Genomic DNA, 19,963 nt, shown 5'->3' with positions numbered 1-19,963 from the left:
CGCGGGGACCCCTGTGCGCCCCGCCGCTGCGAAAGCGGCGTCGCACACGTGCCCGGAACTTGTGGGGGTTCCCTGGCAGCCGGATGCGAGGGTGGAGACAGAGGTGATCTGAGAGATAAAGACTGCTGATAAACTTGTGACACAAGAGAAGGGGGGGGGGTCTCACGTTTCGCATCCTGGTGGCAGAGTGTCAGGGACACATGTGGGCGCCAGGGGAAGACAGCCCTGAGCTCTGATCCCGCCCCTTCCGCGTAATAGCTGGTCCCCTGGCCCAGACTCCCCGCCCCTAGGCCTCAGGTTCTGCATCTGGGAAGCGGGTGCAACCACAGGGATGTTTGGGGTGGGCGCGCAGGAGAAACGGAATAGGACTCGTAAACCTTCAGCAGTGGCTCTGGATGAGTACAGCTGCCCCTCCAACAGCCCTGGTCCTCAGCCTTCCCAGAGCTTCCCTGCTGTTCACAGGAGGACACTCCACTCCACAAAAACAGCAGCTCTGAGAAGCCGGTTGGCCTCCAAGCATCAGTGTGATGGACACAAGCTCCAGCCACTCAGAGCTGCCCTGAGGCGGTTGCCAGTGGTGAGCCGCCCTTACCAGCTCCCAGCCCTTCCCCAGCCGGCGCCTGCTGCCCCATTTCAGAGTGTGGAGACACTCCACCTGGAGGAACTGCCGCCAAGGTCAGGGTGGAGCCTCCACCTCTTTCCTGGAGGCAGGAACAGCCCAGGAACCCAGTGCTCCGACAGAGAAGGCGGTCCCCGGGGAAGCAGGGCCCAGATGGGGAATAGAGGAGCCAGGTTCTAACGGAAGGTGCCATCAGCGGTCCTGCCTGCCCCGCTTAAGGCGCCCGCCCTTTGGGACTTGTGGATCTGGACCCGGAGGAACGTGCGAGTCTGAGAAACTGGTGTTCCCAGGGGTGGGAGAGCCTCAGGGCACAGAGCCCTTTCTCCTCGTTTGTGGCTTTGGTGGCTTGCTCACTGCCTTTCGAAGCCAGAAGGGAACTGAGGGCTGGTGGTCTCTCCTGTCCTCTGCGTTGAATTACAGCGTTTGCACTGAGTGCAGACCGAGTGGGGCATAAACCACACTCGTAGGATGTTGGGGACACACTGTGCTGTGGTGGCGTGCGTGGTGTGGGTGTCTGTGTCACTTTCTCCAGCATCTCCGTGAGAAGGAAGCCCCCTTCTGCCCAACGCAGCTCCTGGGGCAGGTCCTGGAGGTCCGCTGGGCAGCTGCTCGCTGCCCCCACAGTTCACGCATCGATGCAGCTCCTACCCCCTCCAGCACAGACAGGTGCCAAGGGCGAGCCCCTCACAGACTTCATCTAAAGCCCTGGGTTGCTGAGTCAACCCTCTTCCAGGAATAAGGTTCACCTGCTAATCCTTGGGGAAGGCCTAGAAAAAGGCAGTTGCACCTGGATTCTCCGGGAGGCCCCATGAGCACCTTGTGGATGGAGTGTCAGTGGAGCCCTGCCAGCAGGGAGGCTTCTGAGTTTGGATGGGACAGCGCTGGCATGACACTAAGGCAGAAGGACCGTCCCAGGCAGACCAGGCCACACGGTCACCCTCGTGTCTGCCTAAAGACTGCGGCATGGTGCCTGTCTCTGGAGCGGTGTAGACAGGCGTGGAGACAGAGGAAGCCACGGAGGCCCTGCCCGCCAGCCGCCAACCGTCTGGCCTTGGGCTTGTCACTTGGATCACCTGTTTGCAGATGAAGACGACTCAGGGGGTCTCCAAGGACTTGGGGCCGAAGTGAGTCACAGGTGTGCTGGGGTCATCAACCGTGCAGACAGGCAGGCGATGCTGACATCACGGAGGGGCCAGGAGCCCGTCATACAGCACACGTGGGACGTCACACATGCGGAAACTGGGGACAGAGATGCTCGTTCTGGCTGACCTCAGTTACATACCTGTGCCCAGGCTGGCTCCGCCCGGCGGCAACCCACCCCTCCTCACCTGGACCGCAGTCAGAGATCACCACCAGGAGGTTCTCCAGACGCAGGGCTTCTGGAAGGAGGCCCGGCACTCACAGGGGCCGGGCTGCTTCTCTGGACTTCCCTAAATGTCTGAACTTTCCAGGACCCTCATCTGCTCTCCGCACTCAGCCCAGTGCCTCTGGGCTGGTTCCTGACTCCCGGGGTGCAGCAGAGAGTACCCCGGGCAGGCAGGTGGCTCCTGCCCTCCAGCCCCCAGCCTCCCTGCTGCCCCCTGCTCCTCCTCCCTCCTCAGCACCCTGACTTCGGCTTCTCTCTCCCTTCCTGCTGTGAAGTAGTCTCTCTCCTCCTGGATCCCAGGTAGGGGAACGTGAGTGTGAGGCTGGGGTGGGAAGTGAGGGATGTGGCTGGCTCTGCTCTGTGCGCCGTCCCAGAGAGCCCAGAGGACCAGGCTGGCCGGGCACTTCTCATTTGTCCCTCCATCCGTCCCTCTGCCATTCAGCAGACATTTATCGAGGTCCTGCTCTGTGCCGGTCTTGTACTCTGGTGCTGGGGACATGAGGGAGAATAGGATTTGGATCCACCTTCAAGGAGCTTACAAGCTAGTGGGTAAACCAGTACCAGGTCCCCCTGTCTTTCAGGGGCGTGAAGGAAGGGGTGTAGAGGGCAGCACGTAGACCAAGGGCCGATGCTTAATTCTCCTCCCTGGGGGAGGACACAGGGTCAGGAAGTTTTCACAGAGAAATGAGATAGGAATGGAGTCTTGGAAGATGAGTGAGAATTGGCCAAGATGGAAGGAGAAGGGGCCAGAGCCCGGGTCAGCTTCACTCAGCCAGGGAACTGCAGGCGCACCGGCAGAGCTGACACCTGGGGCAAACGACAAAGCCCCGTGAGAGACAGGCTGGCAGGTAGGCGGGGACCAGAAGAACACGGTGGCTGTTGTCCACCACCCGAAGGAGGGTGGACTGTCCTGAGGGCAGTGGGAGCCTTGGAGCATCCTAGGCAGGGAAATGGTGAGGTCAGTTTCAAAGCGTTTTGTTTGGGAAGATGCTATGAGTTTGCGAGAATGGCCGAGGAGAAGAGGGCGAGGCATGGGGGCACTACTGCAAAGGTCCAGGAAGATGATGAGCTGGCCGAGCCCGGGGGTGGGAAGGAGGTGGTGGGTTTGAGACTTGTTCAGGAGGCAGCATCTGCTGGACTTGATGACGGGGTGGCTTCTCGGGGGTGGTTCCCGAGTGCGGCAGAAAGGAAGGGAGGAGCACCTTGCCAAGACAGGAGATCTGAGAGGGAGAGAGGGTGAACTCCGTCTTAGATTTGCTGGATTTGAGATGCTCAGTAAGAACCAAGTGGACATGTCCAGCAGGCAGCTGGATGCAGAGGGCAGAAGAGGGGCCAGGGCTGGGGGTGGAGACATGGGGTCTTTGGTCTGGAGAGGGCTTGAGGAGAGGCCCCAGGGGACACCAACCCCTGCGGGTGGCAGAGAGTCCACAGGGGACACCGAGGCACAGGGAGAAAACCCAGGACGCAGAGGCCGAGGGAGAGCTTCAAGGGGTGGGGGGGAGGCACAGGCTGGCCTTCCTGAGAGGCCTGGAGATGCCTGGGGAGGAGGTCTAGAGAGGTGAGGGTGGCAGTGAGGCATTTAGGGCTGCGCCCACGCCGCCACCCCTGGACTAGGCAGGGCCAGGCCCCCAGTTCTCACAAGGCTGAGGTTCTGCAGGAGCTGCCCAGGTGCACGTGGGAACCTGAGGGTCCAGGAGGAAAGACACAGATGAAAACGTTGTCCGCACGTCCCAGGGGTAGTCACAGCCACCGCTGATCCAGACCCGAGAAAACAGCAGGGCCCTTGGGTGGCCAGGCTGCGAGGCTCGAAGGGAGCCGGGGCAGAGCTGGCGTTGGGAGTCTCAGCTCCCCCATCGATAACCTAGAATAAAGGTGACCACAACTGTGCTGATCACGGGGATGACTTCGAGGTGCGTGGAGACATCGATTCACGTGTTGTGCACCAGAACTAACATTGTGTCATTGGCCGATTACACTCCCCCAAACGAACAGAAAAGCTGATAAGAGATCAGATGTGTGGTTCCCAGAGAGGGGGCATAGGGAGGGGACTGGAGGAGGGCAGTCAGGGGTGCAGGATGCGAGGTACGGCGTGGGCGAGATGATCGGCGCTGCCGTGTGCTGCAGGTGAGAGCTGTCGGGAGTAAATCCTGAGTTCTCGCCACAAGGGAAACAGTTTTTCTCTCTCTTTAATGTTGTATCTCCATGAGCGGATGGACATTCACTAGACTCACTGTGGTCATCATTTCATGGTGCACCTAAGCCAGGTCATCATGCTGTGCCCCTGACACTTGCACAGCGCTGTGTGTCAGCTACATCTCCATAAAGCTGGATAAATGACATCAATGCTGACAAATAACCACTGAGCGCTAGCCGCTCGCCAGGCCCTTCACCGCCGCGTCTCCATGGCTGGATGTCGAGGACCATTTTCACCCCCGCTTTGGGACGTGAGGTGACCGTGCGACCAGGATCCAGGCCCCACTTCTCCTCGTGTTGGTGCAGTGCTGGCTTGGACTAGGTCAGCCCGCTCCCAGGGATCTGAAGTCTTCGGTTTTATTGTTAAAAAATGTTTCGATTTTGCCTCCTCCTTTGCAGATACCTGTTGTTTGTTTTAATAAAAAGATAAAATTGAAAATGATTTACAATAAGAGAAACGGAGGTTCTTGGGGAATGTGGCCTGCCAGCCTCTGAGGACTTTGGGCTGTGACGGGCCTGGGGTGGGGGCTCTAAGGTCCTTCCCAGCTCTGGGTATCCCTGGATCTGGCTCTGCAGTCCTGAGGCTGTGACAAGGGGGCTGTGGCCTGGCTCCTCAGTTTCCCGAGGAGTCCCAGAGCCTCCTAGGGGCTGCAGGAGAGACGGGCCTAGCCTGAGGGCCAAAGGCGAAGGAAAGGGCCGGAAGTCCGTGTGTAAGTGCTCGCAGGGAAAGAAGGAGTAGGCCTGTGTTAGGGAGAGATGGGGGTGCCACAGGGCTCCCCGTCAGGAGGCCTGGTGCCCTTTACGCTGTGAAGCACAGAGAATGTTCCAGGGAGCTGGAGGGGCGATTCGGATACTCCTGGGGGAGCCGCACGGCTAGAATCCTCAGGGTGTTGCGAAACAGGCTGGATAACTTTTCAATGACCACTTCCCCGTCCCCGCCCTCCACTGCCCCATAGCTGTGGGGCCACTTCCGCCGCGCCCTCTGTGGCCTGCTGGTCCACACGGGCCTGGCTTCGGGGTGGGGCTCAGGTCGCCGTGGGCGGAGGGGAAGGAGCAGCCGGCAGCTCTGGGAGTGGCTCTCGCAGACCCGCTCGGGTGACCGCAGCCCCTTTGCTCCTGATGCGCCTGGTTCCCTCTTGCTTTAAAGCACGTCTCCCTGCTCGCCGTTGCTGCTCCAGCCTCCTCTGTGGTCATCTGGCCAGACCGCAGCGTCTCAGCAATGATGTAGACCTCTGACTTCTGTCCCGTCAGGGGGGATCGTAAGAAACGAGACCCGAGATGGAAGAAGGGGCTGGACGACAACCCAGACGAGCGCAGGAGGCGCGGCCCTCACTGGCTGGAGGCCCGGGGCAGGGCTGCCGCTCGCTCCGCTCCGCAGCGCCCCCGCGTCTGGCCTGGGGAGGTGCAGGGTGAGCGCTTCCCCGACTCGACCGGGAGCGAGGCTGCCACCTGCCGGTGGACTTGTGAAGTACACCCGCCCGGGCCTCCCAGCCTAAGCGGCCCTTCACTTAAGGTGGGTAAGCCCCCACTTAGACAACCCTTTTCCACTAGCACCACTCGATACTTAAATCTTCTGACTCTCATTTGAGACATCCCGGGTTCTTAGCGGAGAAGCCAAAAGTGTCCCGGGGCACTTTGAAGGGAGTGGAAGTTTGTTTGGCTCAGGACTCCTCTCCCCAGGACCCCCTCCCCATCATCCGAGCAGCACGAGGAGTCGCGATTCCCAGGGGGAGGGGAGAGGTGTGCACCGCACGTGCTGCGGGAGGCCGGCGCAGGCCGGGGCCCTGGGGGCTCAGGCAGGGACCCTCCCCTGCAGGAGTCAGGGAGGCTTCACTGAGCTGTTAGCACACTCATGAGCTGGGCCGTGTGGAAAGGAACCGAGTTCCGGCTACCTGCCTCAGTGTGGTGAGTCATCCCGAACTCAGTAGCTTTTAACCACAGCCCTTCTTTTTGTGTCTCGTGGTTCTGGGGTTTACAAGCTGAGCTGGATCGTTCTTGCTCAGACCTCGCATGTGAGGCAGTCAGGCGATAGCTGGCTGGGGTCGTCATGGAGACTCCCTGCCCACGTGGCCAGTGGCTGATGCTGGCTGCAGCGGGAACCCTGTGGGTAAGCTCTCCAGGAGGCCAGGCTGGGCTCCAAGGACAGGCGCTCCGGGAGGGGGCCAGGAGGAAGCTGCCTGGCCTCTTGGACCAGCTGCAAAGGCGCGGAGCACAGCTCCCCCTGCACGTGGTGAGGTGAGGCGGCCACGAAGCCCACCCCGTCCCAGGGAAGCGGGCCCAGACCTCGCCTCTGGCTGTGTGCGCGGCAGGTTCTGGAGGAGCACATGGGGTGGGGAATATTACTGCAGCCATTTTTGGAAAGACAATTTGCCAGAGGCAGGAAGGTCACTCCAGGTGGATGCCTTCGGTGATGGTGCCTTCAGAGATGCATTTCCTAAGAAAGAAAGAAGTTTTACAGGCAGGGCGTTGCTAAGAGAGAACATGAGGTTTTAGAAGTATTCGCTGAGCCGTCTTCACGAAGACTTACAAATAACACTTCTCTGCAAGGGAGCCTCTGAGAAAGTGGTAGAAGCAGCCTGAACTTCCGAGGGGCGGGAGGAGGCTGCGGGTGGCCAAGGCAACGGAGAAGCGGCCCCTGAGAGGGCCCACCAGGCGAGGTTCTGCCAAGACTGACCCCCTGAGGTGTCACCACAGCCAGAGGCCAGGAAGGGCCAGGGACTCTGCCCCAGCCAAGTCTCTGAGGGCAGCAGCGGGCAGGCCCAAGCAGGAAACTGTGGAGCAGCAAGAGGGATGAGAGATGCCCGCAGTCACAAGGTGGCCACCGTTTTGTGTCACCCAGGAGCAGGGAGCAGTCCTCACGAAGATTAGGAGCTTGGTCGGAGAGAAGACACAGCCCACAGTTAGAAGGCGGGTTGCCTCGCGATGCCCAGGGAGTGAGACCCAGGACCCAGCAGAGCACGAGGGCCCCAGGCCCTTGGTGGGAGCAGGCCTGGATGCCAGGACCCTGCACATCACCCACCAGCCCTTAGGGAAGAGGGGCTGAGCCGGGGAAGGCGAGGTCGACCTCGGCTGTCTGGGAAGCGAGGGGTCCGCGCCCTCAACCCTCAGCAGCTGCTGGGTGTCTCAGAAATGAGCTTCCAGAGACACGAGGTCTGGGCCCTGAGCCTGAAGGGAGGGAGCCCTTGGCTTCCTTCTCTGTGGTCTTGGGACCCAGGCTGCAGGGGGAGGACCCATGGTCTCTGCGGGGTGCGGGGTGCTGAAGCCCACGGCCAGTGCCCCACCCCCACCCCACCCCGCTTCTGAGCACTGGGCGGGGGGCACCCTGAGCCCTGCCTGCAGCTTTGTGCTGCTTCAGGAAGACGAGGTTTATTCTCCACAGCCTGGGAGGCGTGGACGTGGCCCCGACAGAAGCTTCCTTTGCTGCACAGGGCGAAAGAGAAGCAGGGAGCTGTGAACTCTTTGGGGACAGAATCGTGTCTGGTCACCTTCATGCCCACTGCCTAGGATGGTATCTGGTCAGAGTGAGTGAAAAAAGGAAAGAAGAAAAGCAGGAAGGAAGAAGAACAGAGTCAGAAAATTTAAAAAAAAAAGCTGCACCTGGTTTTCTAGTCACACCTGGGCTGGTCACTGCGGGAGACCGCAGCCACCCACACAGGCATCTGGTGCACGAGAGCATTTGCTCAGTTGAAAAACCCCAGCTCTGTAGAGACATAGTCTGCACACCATGAAATTTGCCCAGTTAACATGTGCGTTCCAGTGGCTTTTAGTCGGTTTTCAGGTGCGCAACTTTGCAACCACCCCCACGATGCTTGCTAGAATGTTTCGACCCAGGGAGAAACCCCGTGCCCGTTAGCGGCCACTCCGCCTTTCCCCGACCTCCTCAGCCTGGGCAGCCCCTCGCCTGCTTCCTGTTTGTTCCGCCCGCTGTGATCATTTCACATAAATGGAATCACAGAGTGTGTGGCTGGCTTCCCTCCCCGAGCACGTGCTCAAGGCTCACCCACGTCGCAGCAGGTGGCAGCACTTCCTCCCTTCTTGCTCCTGAGTGACACATTGCTGTGTGGACAGATGCGCCGTTGCCCCTTCATCGCTCATCGACATTTCCGTTGTTTACGTGTGGGCTGTTCTGGATGACACTGCTGTGCGTGTTCATGTGTAAGGTTTTGTGTGGGTGTGTGTTTTTAGCTCTCTCGGGTGACCACCTAGGATGGGGTTGCTGGGTCACATGGCAACTCTGTTTGACTCTCGAGGAACGGCCGGTTTTCCAAAGCTGCTGTTCCATTTTACGCCCAAACCAGCGCCGCACAAGAGGTCCAGTTTCTCCACGCCCTCACCAGCGCTTCTTATGACCAGTCTTTGGGTTATAGCCGCCCTACTGGCTGTGAAGTGGCATCTCACTGAGGCCTTGGCGTGCACTTTCCTGGTGACTGACGCGGAGCATCCTTTGCTGGGCTTGTGACCGTTTGTACGTCCTCCTTGGAGAAATGTCTGTTCAAGTCCTTTGCCATGGGTAAGCTGAGTTATTTGTCTTTTTATTATTAAACAACATTCCTTAAACCGGGGTTCCACAAACGCAGTACCTGGGCACCTGTGAGCTCTCAGTGAGACTTGTTTAATTTGGCGTTTTTGTTTTAATAGACTTCAGATTCTGGTCCAGATGGAGTCACAGGTGACCCCTCACCTAAAAGAACAAAAGCAGCAAAAGGCAAAGTCTAGGAACCAGCAGCTTTCAAGACGCTGGAAACCAGACGACAAAGGACCAGCGGGCAAGCCCCGAGGCCTGACACTGGCCAGCTCGCTGCCGAGGGCTGCAGGCACCGCACAGGGAGGGAGCCCCAGCAGGCGCTCAGCAGACATCCTGAGTCAGGGAGAGGAGCTGAGAGTCTGGGGAGACCCCCGCCCCTGCCACACACACACAAATCTTAAAAAGCAAGACCTGAAAGAATCAAATTGTTTCCAAAAGCTTAACTACATCCTAGAACAAAGCTCAAGAACACACACACACACACACACACACACAAGTATCCAGTACACAATAGGGTAAAACTGACAATGTCTGGCATCCATAAAAAATTGCTAGGTTATGCAAAGAAACAGAAAAATATGACCCATAATGAGGAGGAAAAAATAAATCCGTTGAAACCCACCCCAAACAGATTGTAGAATTAACAAAGACAATAAAACATATAACTGCTTTCTGTGTGTTCAAAATGCTAAGTAGAAACACAGAAGGTAAGAATTAAAGACACAAATTAAACTCGGAGACAAGAAGACTACAATGTGTGAGTGAGGAATGCACTGAAAATACCTTCCAAGTTGTAAACCAGCTTTATTTAGCCATGACTGGGGCTCTGTGCAGGTCGCCCATTGAGCGTGCACGACTCGGTGGTTTCTAGCGTACGCACGCGGTTCTGCCACCGCTGCCGCCATCTGCCCTGAGAACGTTTGATCGCCCCTGCTGAGATTCTGCCGTTTGCAGCCACATGGGTGGGCCCGGAGGGTATCACGCTTAGTGAAATAGGTCAGGCAGAGAAAGACGAATCCTGTGTGTTTTCACTTATATGTGGAAGCTCAAAAAGAAAACAAATGAACATGACAAAACAGAAACAGACTCACAGATACAGAGAACAAACTAGTGATTACCAGTGGGGAGAGGGAAGGGGGAGGGACAACTTGGGAAGGAAATTAAGAGGCACAAACTGCTGTGTATAAATAACTAAGACAGAAGGATGCACTGCACAGCACAGGGAATAAAGCCAATATTTTATGATAACTTTGCGTGGAGAATAATCTACAAACACATCGAATCACTATGTAGTACATCTGAAACTAACGTTGTCAATCAGCGATTTGTTTTCATCACCCCAGAAAGAAACCTGGTACCTGTTAGAAGTCAGCCTCCATTCTTCCCTGTCCCCACCCCAGCAGCTGCTAGTTTAAAAATGGAAAAGATGTGCAACTCTAAGAGCAGTCAAAGTTGCTGTATTAATGCCAGACAAAGCTGACCTCAGAGCGAAGCCTGTTACCAGGGGTGACGAAGTCCAGTTTATCGTGACAAAGCTCCTCTTCTTCAAGAAGCTGTCATGACCCTCAGGGTTTGTGCACGTTAACCACCAAACCGTGGAAGGAGCTTGTGCTCCCTGGGAAATGAACAAAACAAAACAAAACAAATGTTGTGCTTAAGTCTCCACTGTTATTTTATACAAAAAAGTCAAATTTCATGTGATGTGCAAAGCAGCAGAAAGCCGTCACCCATAAGCTTGGGAAGATCATGTCCTCGGATGACCTCACTACGGAATTGGCAAAGTCTTCATGGTGACCGCTGTAAATAAGTGAAAGAATTTAAAGGACAAAATACATACAATAGGTGAAGAGAGACGGTTTTTCAAGAGAAATGCAAATTCCAAGAAAGCGCCAAATGGAAACTGCAGAACTGAAAAATGCAGTGTCTGAAAGTAAAAACCCACTGGTTGGGCTTACAGAAAGTTGGATGCTGCGAAAGAGAAACTTAGTGATTTGAATACAGGCCAAGTGAAATCACTCAATTTGAAGCCGAGAGAGAAGAAACGGTTGGAAGCAACTAGCAGAGCATTGGCAAGCCACAGGGTGGTAGCCAGTGGCCTCACGTACATCAGACCGGAGTCTCACAGGGAGAGAAACAGCGAGAAAAAACACGTAAAGAAACAGTGGCTGAAATTTTGATGGAAAATAACACGCCACAGGCCCAAGAAGTTTAACTGACCCCAAGCAGGATAAATACAGAGAAAGCCAAACTGAGCACATCGAATTGCTGAAAACCAAAGACAGAGAGCAGTCTCAAGAGTGCCCGTGGCAGGAAGAGGACACGCTGCTCAGAGGGGACCGAGGATGAATACGAAAGCTATTCTTCAGCAGGTATAATATAAGCCAGACCCCCATCAGCTGGTGAATACACAGAGGGCGCTGTATTCACACGATATTACTCAGCAACAGAAGAAGTGACCTACCTATTTATGCCAAGATGTGCATGAGCTTCAGAAACCTCGTTCTAAGTGAAAAGAGACGGATGCAAAAGACACATGGTGTACGGCCCCGCTGACGTGAACTGCCTGGAGAAGACTGTCTTTAGGGACGGAGGAAACGTCAGTGCTTGCCTGAAGCTGGGCTAGGGCCTGGGACTGACTGCAGATGGGCTGGAGGGGTTGCACTTGGGTGTTGGAAATGTTCTAAAACCGAGCTGTGGTGATGGTTAAACAGCTCTTTAAATTTGCTAAAAATCATTGAATTGTGTACTGAAAATGCATGAATTTTATGATATGTAAATGATACCTCAATAAAGCTATTAAGAAGGTGGTGAGAGAGAGAAGCCACAGACTTGAAAAAGAGAAGTGAAAAGCATATAACCCAGAAAAGATTTCTAGCCACAATATATAAAGATTTATTACAAATCAAGGAAAAAAGATTAACAATACAACTTGAAAAAGATGAGGAGGAGTAACAGGAGGCGACCCCAGTGGCCACCAAACATAGAAAAGAAGCTCAACCTTACTGACAGTGGATGAAACGCAAGCTAAAGTCACAGTGCTCTGCAGGCTCACGTCCATCTGGTTGTCAAAAAAAATCTGGCAATACCAAGTGTCAGCAAGGATGTGATAAAGGTACCCCAATGCCACAGCCACCAGCTTCACTCCTGGGGAAACTCCTGGGGAAAGATGATGTGTGCGGTCAGATGCGTAGGAGGGTTTCCGGGGCAGCAGATCTGTGCCGGGGCAGCAGATCTGTGCCGTAGCAGCAACCCTGGGATTGCAGAACTGGTAAGCTGTAGTGCAGTGGTATGATGGGGTATCACACAGCCATGAAAACGAACAAGCTGGAGCTACGTGCATCAACAAGGATGAGCCTTTCAAAATCATGCTGAGCCAGAGGAAGACAGCTGTAGAAGAATGCGTGTGGTGCGAGCCCACGAGCGCAGCTGCCACGTGCGGGGCACACGCAGCGTGTGGTGCAGCAAAAAGAGACAGGCAGCATGGTGCAGTTTAACGCCAAGCTCAGAGTGGCGTTGCCCTTGAGGGGAGAGGAGAACCTCGGTGGTGGGAGGTCTTAAACTATACTCTCTCACTGCTTTATTTCTTACACTGTTCAGCATTTATAGGTGCGATGGTTAAACTTTAAGTGTCAAGTTGATGGGCTGCCCAATATTTGGCCAAACTTGTTCCAGGTATTTCTGCGAGGGTGCTTTTGAGTGAGGGCTAACATTTAAAGTAGTGGACTGAGCACATCAAATTGCCCTCCCAGATGTGGGTGGGCCTTGTCCAATCAGTCAAAGACCCGACTAGAACAAGGAGGCTGACCCTCCCCCAAATAAGAGAGCATCTCTTCTGCCTGGCTGCCTTCAAGCTGAGACGTCGGCTTCTTCCTGCATCCGCAGCCGGCCAGCTCCCTCTGCAGGTCCTGGGACTCCAGCCCCTCCAGCTGCCTGAGCCAGCCCCTTGTAAGTGAGTGAGTGAGTGAATGAATGAATGGATGAATATCTGATTGGTTCTGTTTCTCCAGTGAACCCTGAGTAATGCAAGAGGTATGTTTGCTATATTATTTTCCATACCTTTTGTATGTCTAAAATATTTCATAATAAACTTTTAAATAAATCAGTGATGAATGAGTGTTGATGGTCACACGAGATTTAGCTTCTAAGAGGCCAAGGATCACCTTTGGCTGGAGCGGGTTCAGCACTGTGTCCAGAGGGTGGTGGGTGTTGAGGAGATGAGCCACGAGGCCAAGGAGAGCTCCGGGTCTGTTGCTGGAATGGGCGCAGAGTAGAAGGGGGTTAAAATGAGTGCCTTCACTTCTCCTGGGGGCTTCCACGCTGATGCTGCTGAAATGATCAGAGTCCTGGTGCTCCTCTGGTCCCTGGGACGATTCCAGCAAAGATTCTGGAAGACTTAAATTGCACCCCTAGGATGTACAAAATGATGTTTAAAATACCTGAGTGCCAAGGCAAATGCTCCAGACGTCAGCTTTCTTGGCTTGGTTTTCCAAAGAGCGTAACACCAACCTCTCTCATGGAAAAGAAGATACTAAAGCCATACTATCGCGTTAGCCTCCGGTCCACCGGGTACATCGGCCCACGATAAATTAAGCTGAAAGTTCATTTTCCCCTTTGTTTTTAAGTCATGTGGTTGAACTTGGCTAGTGGAGTGCTGCTAATGGCTTCCCGATTTGGGTTCTAGAGGAACAGCAGAGAGTGACCAAGCCTTGGGGGCTGGGAGGACATGCCACTAGTCTGTCTCACTCCTCCCAGAAACTCAGTCTGGGTTTTATTCTAATTTCTTCTCAGTCACATCAAAGGAGCCCCAGCTGGGGAGTTTCTGAGCTGGGCTGTTTCTTCCCACCCCTCCCAGACAGATTGCAAGGTTTTTCCAGCACCCGCTTCTCCCTGGGGCTCGGCCCGGCTGCTGCAGGGAGAAGGCCAGCAGCAGGGGTCAGCGGCGTCTCATCTGGCTGAGCGGCCGCCACCTGGGCAGTGGGTCCTGGCTGGTCCAGGGCTGATGGGGAGCTGGAGCTTACTTCCTGTAGGGCCCGGCATCTCTGAGCATCGCAGGCTCAAGACTCCTTCCCTGCGCGGGGAGCGGGGCTACCTTCCTTCAAAGGCTGACGGGGGTGTGACCAGACATCAGTGAGGCCCGCCCACCGCCCGGCTTTCTGCCATGAGGTTTGGACATGTATCAGCACGTGCGATGCCGCGTGCGGGTTGGATGTCAGGACGTGGGTCTTGGATTTGCCCTGCTGAGCTTCTCTCAGAGATCTGGGGCTCCTGGCTGGGTGGTCCCGGGCTCTCGTGAGGGCTGGCCACTCTCCCACACTCGTGCAGGCTGCCCCGAGGCCTGCCTAGTCCACGCGCCACGCACGCTCAGCTTGGCTCAGAATTCTCCATGCCAGCCGCCTCCAGACCGCATGTCTCCACGGCCCAAGCCCCACAGAGCGAGTTTGGCTCTTGTTCTTCAGCCTCGGCCCCCCTGCCTGCCTTCTCCCAGCTCTGGTCCCCGCTGACCCCTCTGGTCCCAGTTGCGGCTCCCCTCCTCTGCCTCCCAGATCACTAGATGGTCCCATGTTAGACGTCTGCCCCTCCCCTGTCCCCAGTCCCCCCCACTCTGGTGGTGGGGCAAAGCACCGACGAGCCTGTGGGACAGCCGTGCAGATGGAAGCGGCCCTGGGCTGGAAGAGGGGCCAGTCTGTGCTGAGACTCTGGGCCTCCGTGCGCTGCAGTGACGGGCAGACGCCCTGCCTTCCCATCTGCCTGCGCCCCCGGCCTGCTTTCCCAGGAGCAGAGTTACAGCAGCTGATCCGGGCAACACGTGTGGGCTGGTGGTACAGCGGGCCCGGGGCACATCTGTACCGGGGGAGAGGCTGCAGCACCCGCCAGGCATCCACACGCCAGCCCCATCCCCGGCCAGCGGAGGGGTGCGCCGCCCAGGGGCCGGGGGCCAGAGAGAGGCGGGGAACCTGGGACCGGCATTCACAGAGCACTTTCCTCCTGGGCCCACGATGCTGGAAGTCAGCCTCGCTGGCCCCTACAGCTCGGGGATCGGGGATCGGGGGCCTGAGTGCCCTTCTCCCCTCCCGGCGGGCTCAGCTCCGCCCCTGCAGCCTGGGACTCGGAGCCCTGCTCTCAGGGGCTCTCCTAGAAAACTGGGAGGGACGTACCTGAAAGAACGGCTCTCGATAGCTGCAGGTGAGTTCCTGCCACGTTAGTGCCTCCAACTACAGTCGATGAAAGGGAAGGGGGAGCATCTGGGGTCCTGGTCCGAGCACCGGGCCCAGTGCTTCACCTACGTCAGATCCTCCCAGAAAGCCTGCCAGGAGCATCCGTCTCACAGGGGAGGGACCAAGGTTCCGGTCACACAAGACGCAGTGAATCTGAGACTCGATTACAGCCCTGCCTCCAAAGCTTGTCCCCTGTCCACTGGGTGCACAGCCTGAAACCCCCCATTCCCTGGCAAACCCCACGCCGGGGGCCCATCCTTCCTCCCTGTGGAGGGAACCCCCGCCTCCCCCACCTCGTCCACCTCTGCTGACCGCAGCCAAAGTCACCTCTCCGACCTCACCACCAGGCTCACTGGGCAGCACCTCCCACCACCCCGGCCAGCCCCGAAGTGGACACTGTGGTCTTGAAACCCTCGGGGAGCCAGGCCCAGCTCCCACCTCCCAGCCCCGGCCCCCACGCCCAGCGCCCCCCCCACCTCCAGCCTGCCCACCCGAAGCCTGCACCCCCCCCCGAAGCTCATTCTTCCTCTCCTCCACCTTCTCCGCCTCAGTGCCCCCATGTCCTCTTCTTCCCTCTCCAGACACTGCTCTTCCAATTGTTTTAAGAACATCTGCTGCCACGAGAAAGTGCACACGCACTGCGTTAGGCGCGTCTTACCGCTTCACTCATCACTGTACAAGGGGAGTGTTGTGAGAGCAGCCACAGCACAGCTCACATGTGCGGGAAGTTAGCAGCTCCCTCGGCGGCTCCCCAGAAGGGACCCTGCTATCAGTCTGGAGGCCTCCCAGACTTCTGGAAAAATGTGTTTTCATACAGGTCTCACGCACACACAAGCAGCGCGAGGAATCTTCAGATGTAAACGGGCTCACAGTGTGCAAAGTGTTCTGCAACATTTATTTCTCCTAACATTCAGCATGCAGCCTCTGCCTGTGTTGCGCACAGACACAGCTTGCATGTGAGTGGTTCTGGGTGGAGAAACACTATTCCTCACCGGAGCCCCGAGGGCCTAGCCTGGGCTCTGCTCCCCATCCCACGGGCAAAACCGGCTGCACAACTTCGGCATGAAATGAAAATGTGGCATCCGTTGTTTAAAAAAATGATTAAGAATTTGCAGATGACCACAGCCAAGCACGAAACCAAGCAGGGGACCCTCCTCCATACAGGGGACCCTTCTCCACGGAGGATCCCTCATGGCCACACAGGTCACCTGCCCATGGACGCTACAGAGGCCGGCCGACTCCTGGGTGCTCTGTTCTGATGATGGACGTCCCTGCCTCGGCCTCCATGTTGGACCTGGTCCTTGACTCTGCACCCAGCCTCCCCCAGCTGCATTCTCTGCTCCACAGCCAGAGTCCTGGGCATTCTCACTCCAGCACAAGCAAACTCCCAGGTCCCAGCACGTGACCCTCTGGGACCCTCACAAACAGTAGGAGGGCTGGACAATGACACCCCCATGCCTCGGGTGGAAAGTCTCATGGGAGACAGAACAGCACTGAGCTACCGACCGAGAGGCCGGGTTCTGGTCCAGCCCTGCTGCTAAGTTCGCTGTGTGTCCTTCCTGACTGTCGAGCTGCTTAACATCTTGGCACCTCTGTTTCTGCATCTGTTCAAGGAGAGGTGGGATTAGACAGTCTTCAAGACCACGCCCAGCTCTGAAAGCCCATATTTTAGTGACTCTCAGCCACCGTAACGGTAATAACTAACCATGTGCCGTCTGCCACTGACAGCCTCAGTGCGTGTTCCCCGCAGGCCTCCGAGGAGGCCCTGCGAGGCCCATTTCACAGAGGAGCAAGTTGAGAGCGTATGAACGAGGAAGCGTGGGGTGATGGGCATGCTCCAGGACCAGAGTCCCCGTTTCCTCTGCACATCCGGACACAGTCTCGGGGGCCTGACTGCCCGGGTGCAAATCCTGGCTGTAGCACTGACTGGCTGTAGAACCCAGGCAAGCCCTTGACTTTGATTTCTTCACCTATAAAATGAGGGTAAACATGATGCCTCTTTCCAGGGTGACGGCATGTTAAGTGCTCAGAGCAGCCGTCGGCGCACAGCCAGCGCTCTGACGGCCTGGACCCTTATCATCGTCTCAGGATGGATGCCGCCAGAGAGGAGCTTCTCTCCCTGCCAACCCCCCTCTACCCTCCTGGCCCCTTAAAGAAGCACCTCTCTTGAAAAGCTATCTTTGGAAAAACGCTGAGGCTGACTTTCAGCTCACCTCCTGGTACCAGAGAGAGGGAGGCAGAGCATCTTGCCGAGAGGTGGCGGCACTCACTGGCTCCCATGGGACACCCACCGCTGAGCCAGCGGTCCCCGCAGACTGTTCCTGCTGGGCCTGTGACCTCAGACAATCCGCACCGGGGCCTGAGGCAGCAGGAGGCCAGGGCGGCCAGGGAGGGGGACACGCCTACCCCCCACCCCCCACGGCCCTGAAGCCTCTTCCCGGAAGATGGATCAGGCTGTAAAGGACAGGGTTACCAGCGGACAGTCAGAGTCCCATTGCTCAGAAGTGAGTTCTCACGCTGGAGCGAGTGGGGAGGGGCGGGGCGTGCGGGCTGCGCTCTGTTTGGTAATCAGGCGTCTGCTGATACTCGCTCAGCACTGCGTGAGCCGCCTCCCCTTCTGTGCTCCCACTGAGCGTCCACCCGGGCCTCGGTAGGTGGAGGTGTCCCCTGTGTGTCCCCCCCAGACTGATGAGCACGCTGGGGTGCAGCACCTCGGCAGAGGCTGAGCCTCTGACAGCCAGTGTTTTTCCACCGTGCTTCCGAGGAGCCAGCCAGAGGCTCCCTCTGACGGCGTTTGTTAAACGCTCGGGAAAGTGAAGGGAGGCACTGAGTCCCAGCCCGGCCTGGCAGACCGCGGGGCACGCCTGAACCAGAGAGGAAGGTGCAGACAGGCCTTCGTGGGCCACAAGGACTGTCCCAGCCCCCAGGTCCCAAACGTGAAACAAACGAGCAGAGGGCCCCAGACCCCAGGGTGGCAGGACAAGACTTCAGGCCAGGCCAGGCCAGGCCAGGCCAGGGGCTGGGGCGGCCGGAGCGCCCGCCTCAAGTGTCAGGGTCTGAGACTGCAGGGTGAAGACAGGCTCCTGGGCTGACTTTTTAAAACCCATTTGTCACATTGACACTAATCCTCTTGTGAACAGTCTCCTGCCCTGAAGCCCTAAGCTGGGGCTGCAGGAGGGGAGGGGGGAGCTGGCTGGGTTTTAAGGAGTCTCAGTGAGGCCAGCAGGGCCTGGAGGCGCCTTCTCAGCGGAGGGGTGTGGAAGGCTCCCAGCCTGAGTCTCACTCCCTCCCTGCTGCCAGCCACTTCACCCCTACCCTCCGGCCCCCCTCTTCTCCCCCCTCTTCCCTCCCCACCCTCCTCTCCCCACTCTGGCCCCCCCCACCCTCCTCTCCCCTCCGGCCCCCACACTCCTCTCCCCACTCCGGACCCCCCACCCTCCTCTCCCTGCAGCCGGGCCCTTGCCTCCACTTCTTATTGATTTTCATATTTAAGGAAAATCCATTTACTTGATTCAGAGCAACTGAGTCATCACTGTGTTCAGAGGAAAAACCACTCACAAAGCAGGCACTTGGCAGAGGCCACTTCTGGGCTGGGCAGGACTGCTTCCCACCTGGGTGGTGCTCCGTCCATGTCCATGCTCACTCTGGCCCCTCCCCTCTGCCACCCCGTCCTCCCACCTCCTCTCTCAAGAGCCATCACCATGACCACACCTGGTCTGTTTATTCCCCGCCCCCAGCCTGTCTGCACACTAGCACATTTATCCAGACACACTTCACTGATGGAGGTCTGTGACTGGGATGTTTGGAGCAGGGTCAGGGGTCATTATGGTATAACCATAAATGGGGGGAGGGCAATACTGATCGTCCGCCCTGATGGAGAGACTTAACCCTCAAGAAATCCTGGCTTTGACCTTCTTCCACATTCAGCACCCAAGGGACAGCATCTTCTCAACATGACCGGCGTGGCTGGGGGCCCCGTGTCCAGCCTCACCACTGCCCAGAGGGCAGTTCAGCCTCCGACGCTGGTTTGCAAGCCTGTTTCATAATCTTTGGTCCCTGGGCCTAGGAAGGCCAAGGAGCCAGGCTGGCCCACCCAGGGAGCCTTCAAGAAAGGACAGTGCTTCTTCTTAAAGGACCGAGCTCCTCTTTGCAGGCTGAGAGGGCTGTGAGAAGCAATAGAGATTCCAGTTAGCACGTGGCTGAATGCCAAATGGGATGCAGGGCTGTCGGACCCAGACATCAAAACAACAAGCTAGGTTTACTGAGTAGCGCCCACACTGTTCTGAGCGCGTCACCTATAGCGTCACACTGATCCTCCCAGCAACCTTATGAGACGGCAGCTACTATTGCCGCATTTTATAGATGACGAGGCTGCGGTGGTCAGAGGCTGAAGAATCTGCTCAAGTCCTCGCGGCTGGTGAGCAGCAGATTCAGGGCGGGAACCAGGCAATCTGCCCCAAAGCCCACGCTCTGAGCCACTACGCACCCAGGCCAAGGGACTCGCCTCACGTGACCCTCTGAGATAGCCCCCCCCCACCAAAAAAAGGGCAGTGCATTCTTTTCACGGGCAAAAACCATCTAAAAGTCCTTTTCTCTGATCAGTTTCACTGCTAGTCCACAGTCTAGTGTTCTGTATCGTCCCCAGACGTCCACAGCCACTGTGACCTGCAGGACTGGATGGGGGTGGGGGGGGCTCAGGGCTCTTCTGACCCTCATGCCCCTGGCTGATGTTGCCAGTGAAGAATTCTCAGGCCTTCCAGGGAGCCGGCCCCCGGGAAATAAATCAACCTTCCTGTTTGCTGGCTGGAGCTGGCAGAGTCTAGGGTCCCCATCTGCTGGGTCCTCCATCGCACTGCTGTCTTTCTACTTGAGCCCCAAGCCTGCTCCAGCAGCACAGGCCACCTGACCTCCGCTGCCCTCCCTGGGCAGAGCCTGAAGGCCCAGATCGGAGGCAGGGGCGGTAGAGGCCGTGCGCTGTAGAGGTTGCACCAGGTTCTGGCTGAGGACCTCCTTCCAGCCACCGTCTCCACTCTGGTACTTTCCTC

The 19,963-nt window shown here is 57.1% G+C and overlaps 1 long non-coding RNA gene across 1 annotated transcript; it reads left to right on the top strand.

Moving 5' to 3' along the window:
- The first annotated feature begins 25 nt into the window (after window positions 1–25).
- Window positions 26–12,805, top strand: LOC123617211 (uncharacterized). Its single transcript, XR_006725341.2, has 2 exons — window positions 26–8,688; window positions 8,817–12,805. It is a non-coding gene; the product is annotated as an uncharacterized LOC123617211 (long non-coding RNA).
- The last annotated feature ends 7,158 nt before the right edge of the window (window positions 12,806–19,963 follow it).

This window comes from Camelus bactrianus, chromosome 23 (assembly GCF_048773025.1).
Source record: "Camelus bactrianus isolate YW-2024 breed Bactrian camel chromosome 23, ASM4877302v1, whole genome shotgun sequence".
Taxonomy (NCBI): Eukaryota; Metazoa; Chordata; class Mammalia; order Artiodactyla; family Camelidae; genus Camelus; species Camelus bactrianus.
This window is presented reverse-complemented; position numbering and strand designations above follow the sequence as displayed.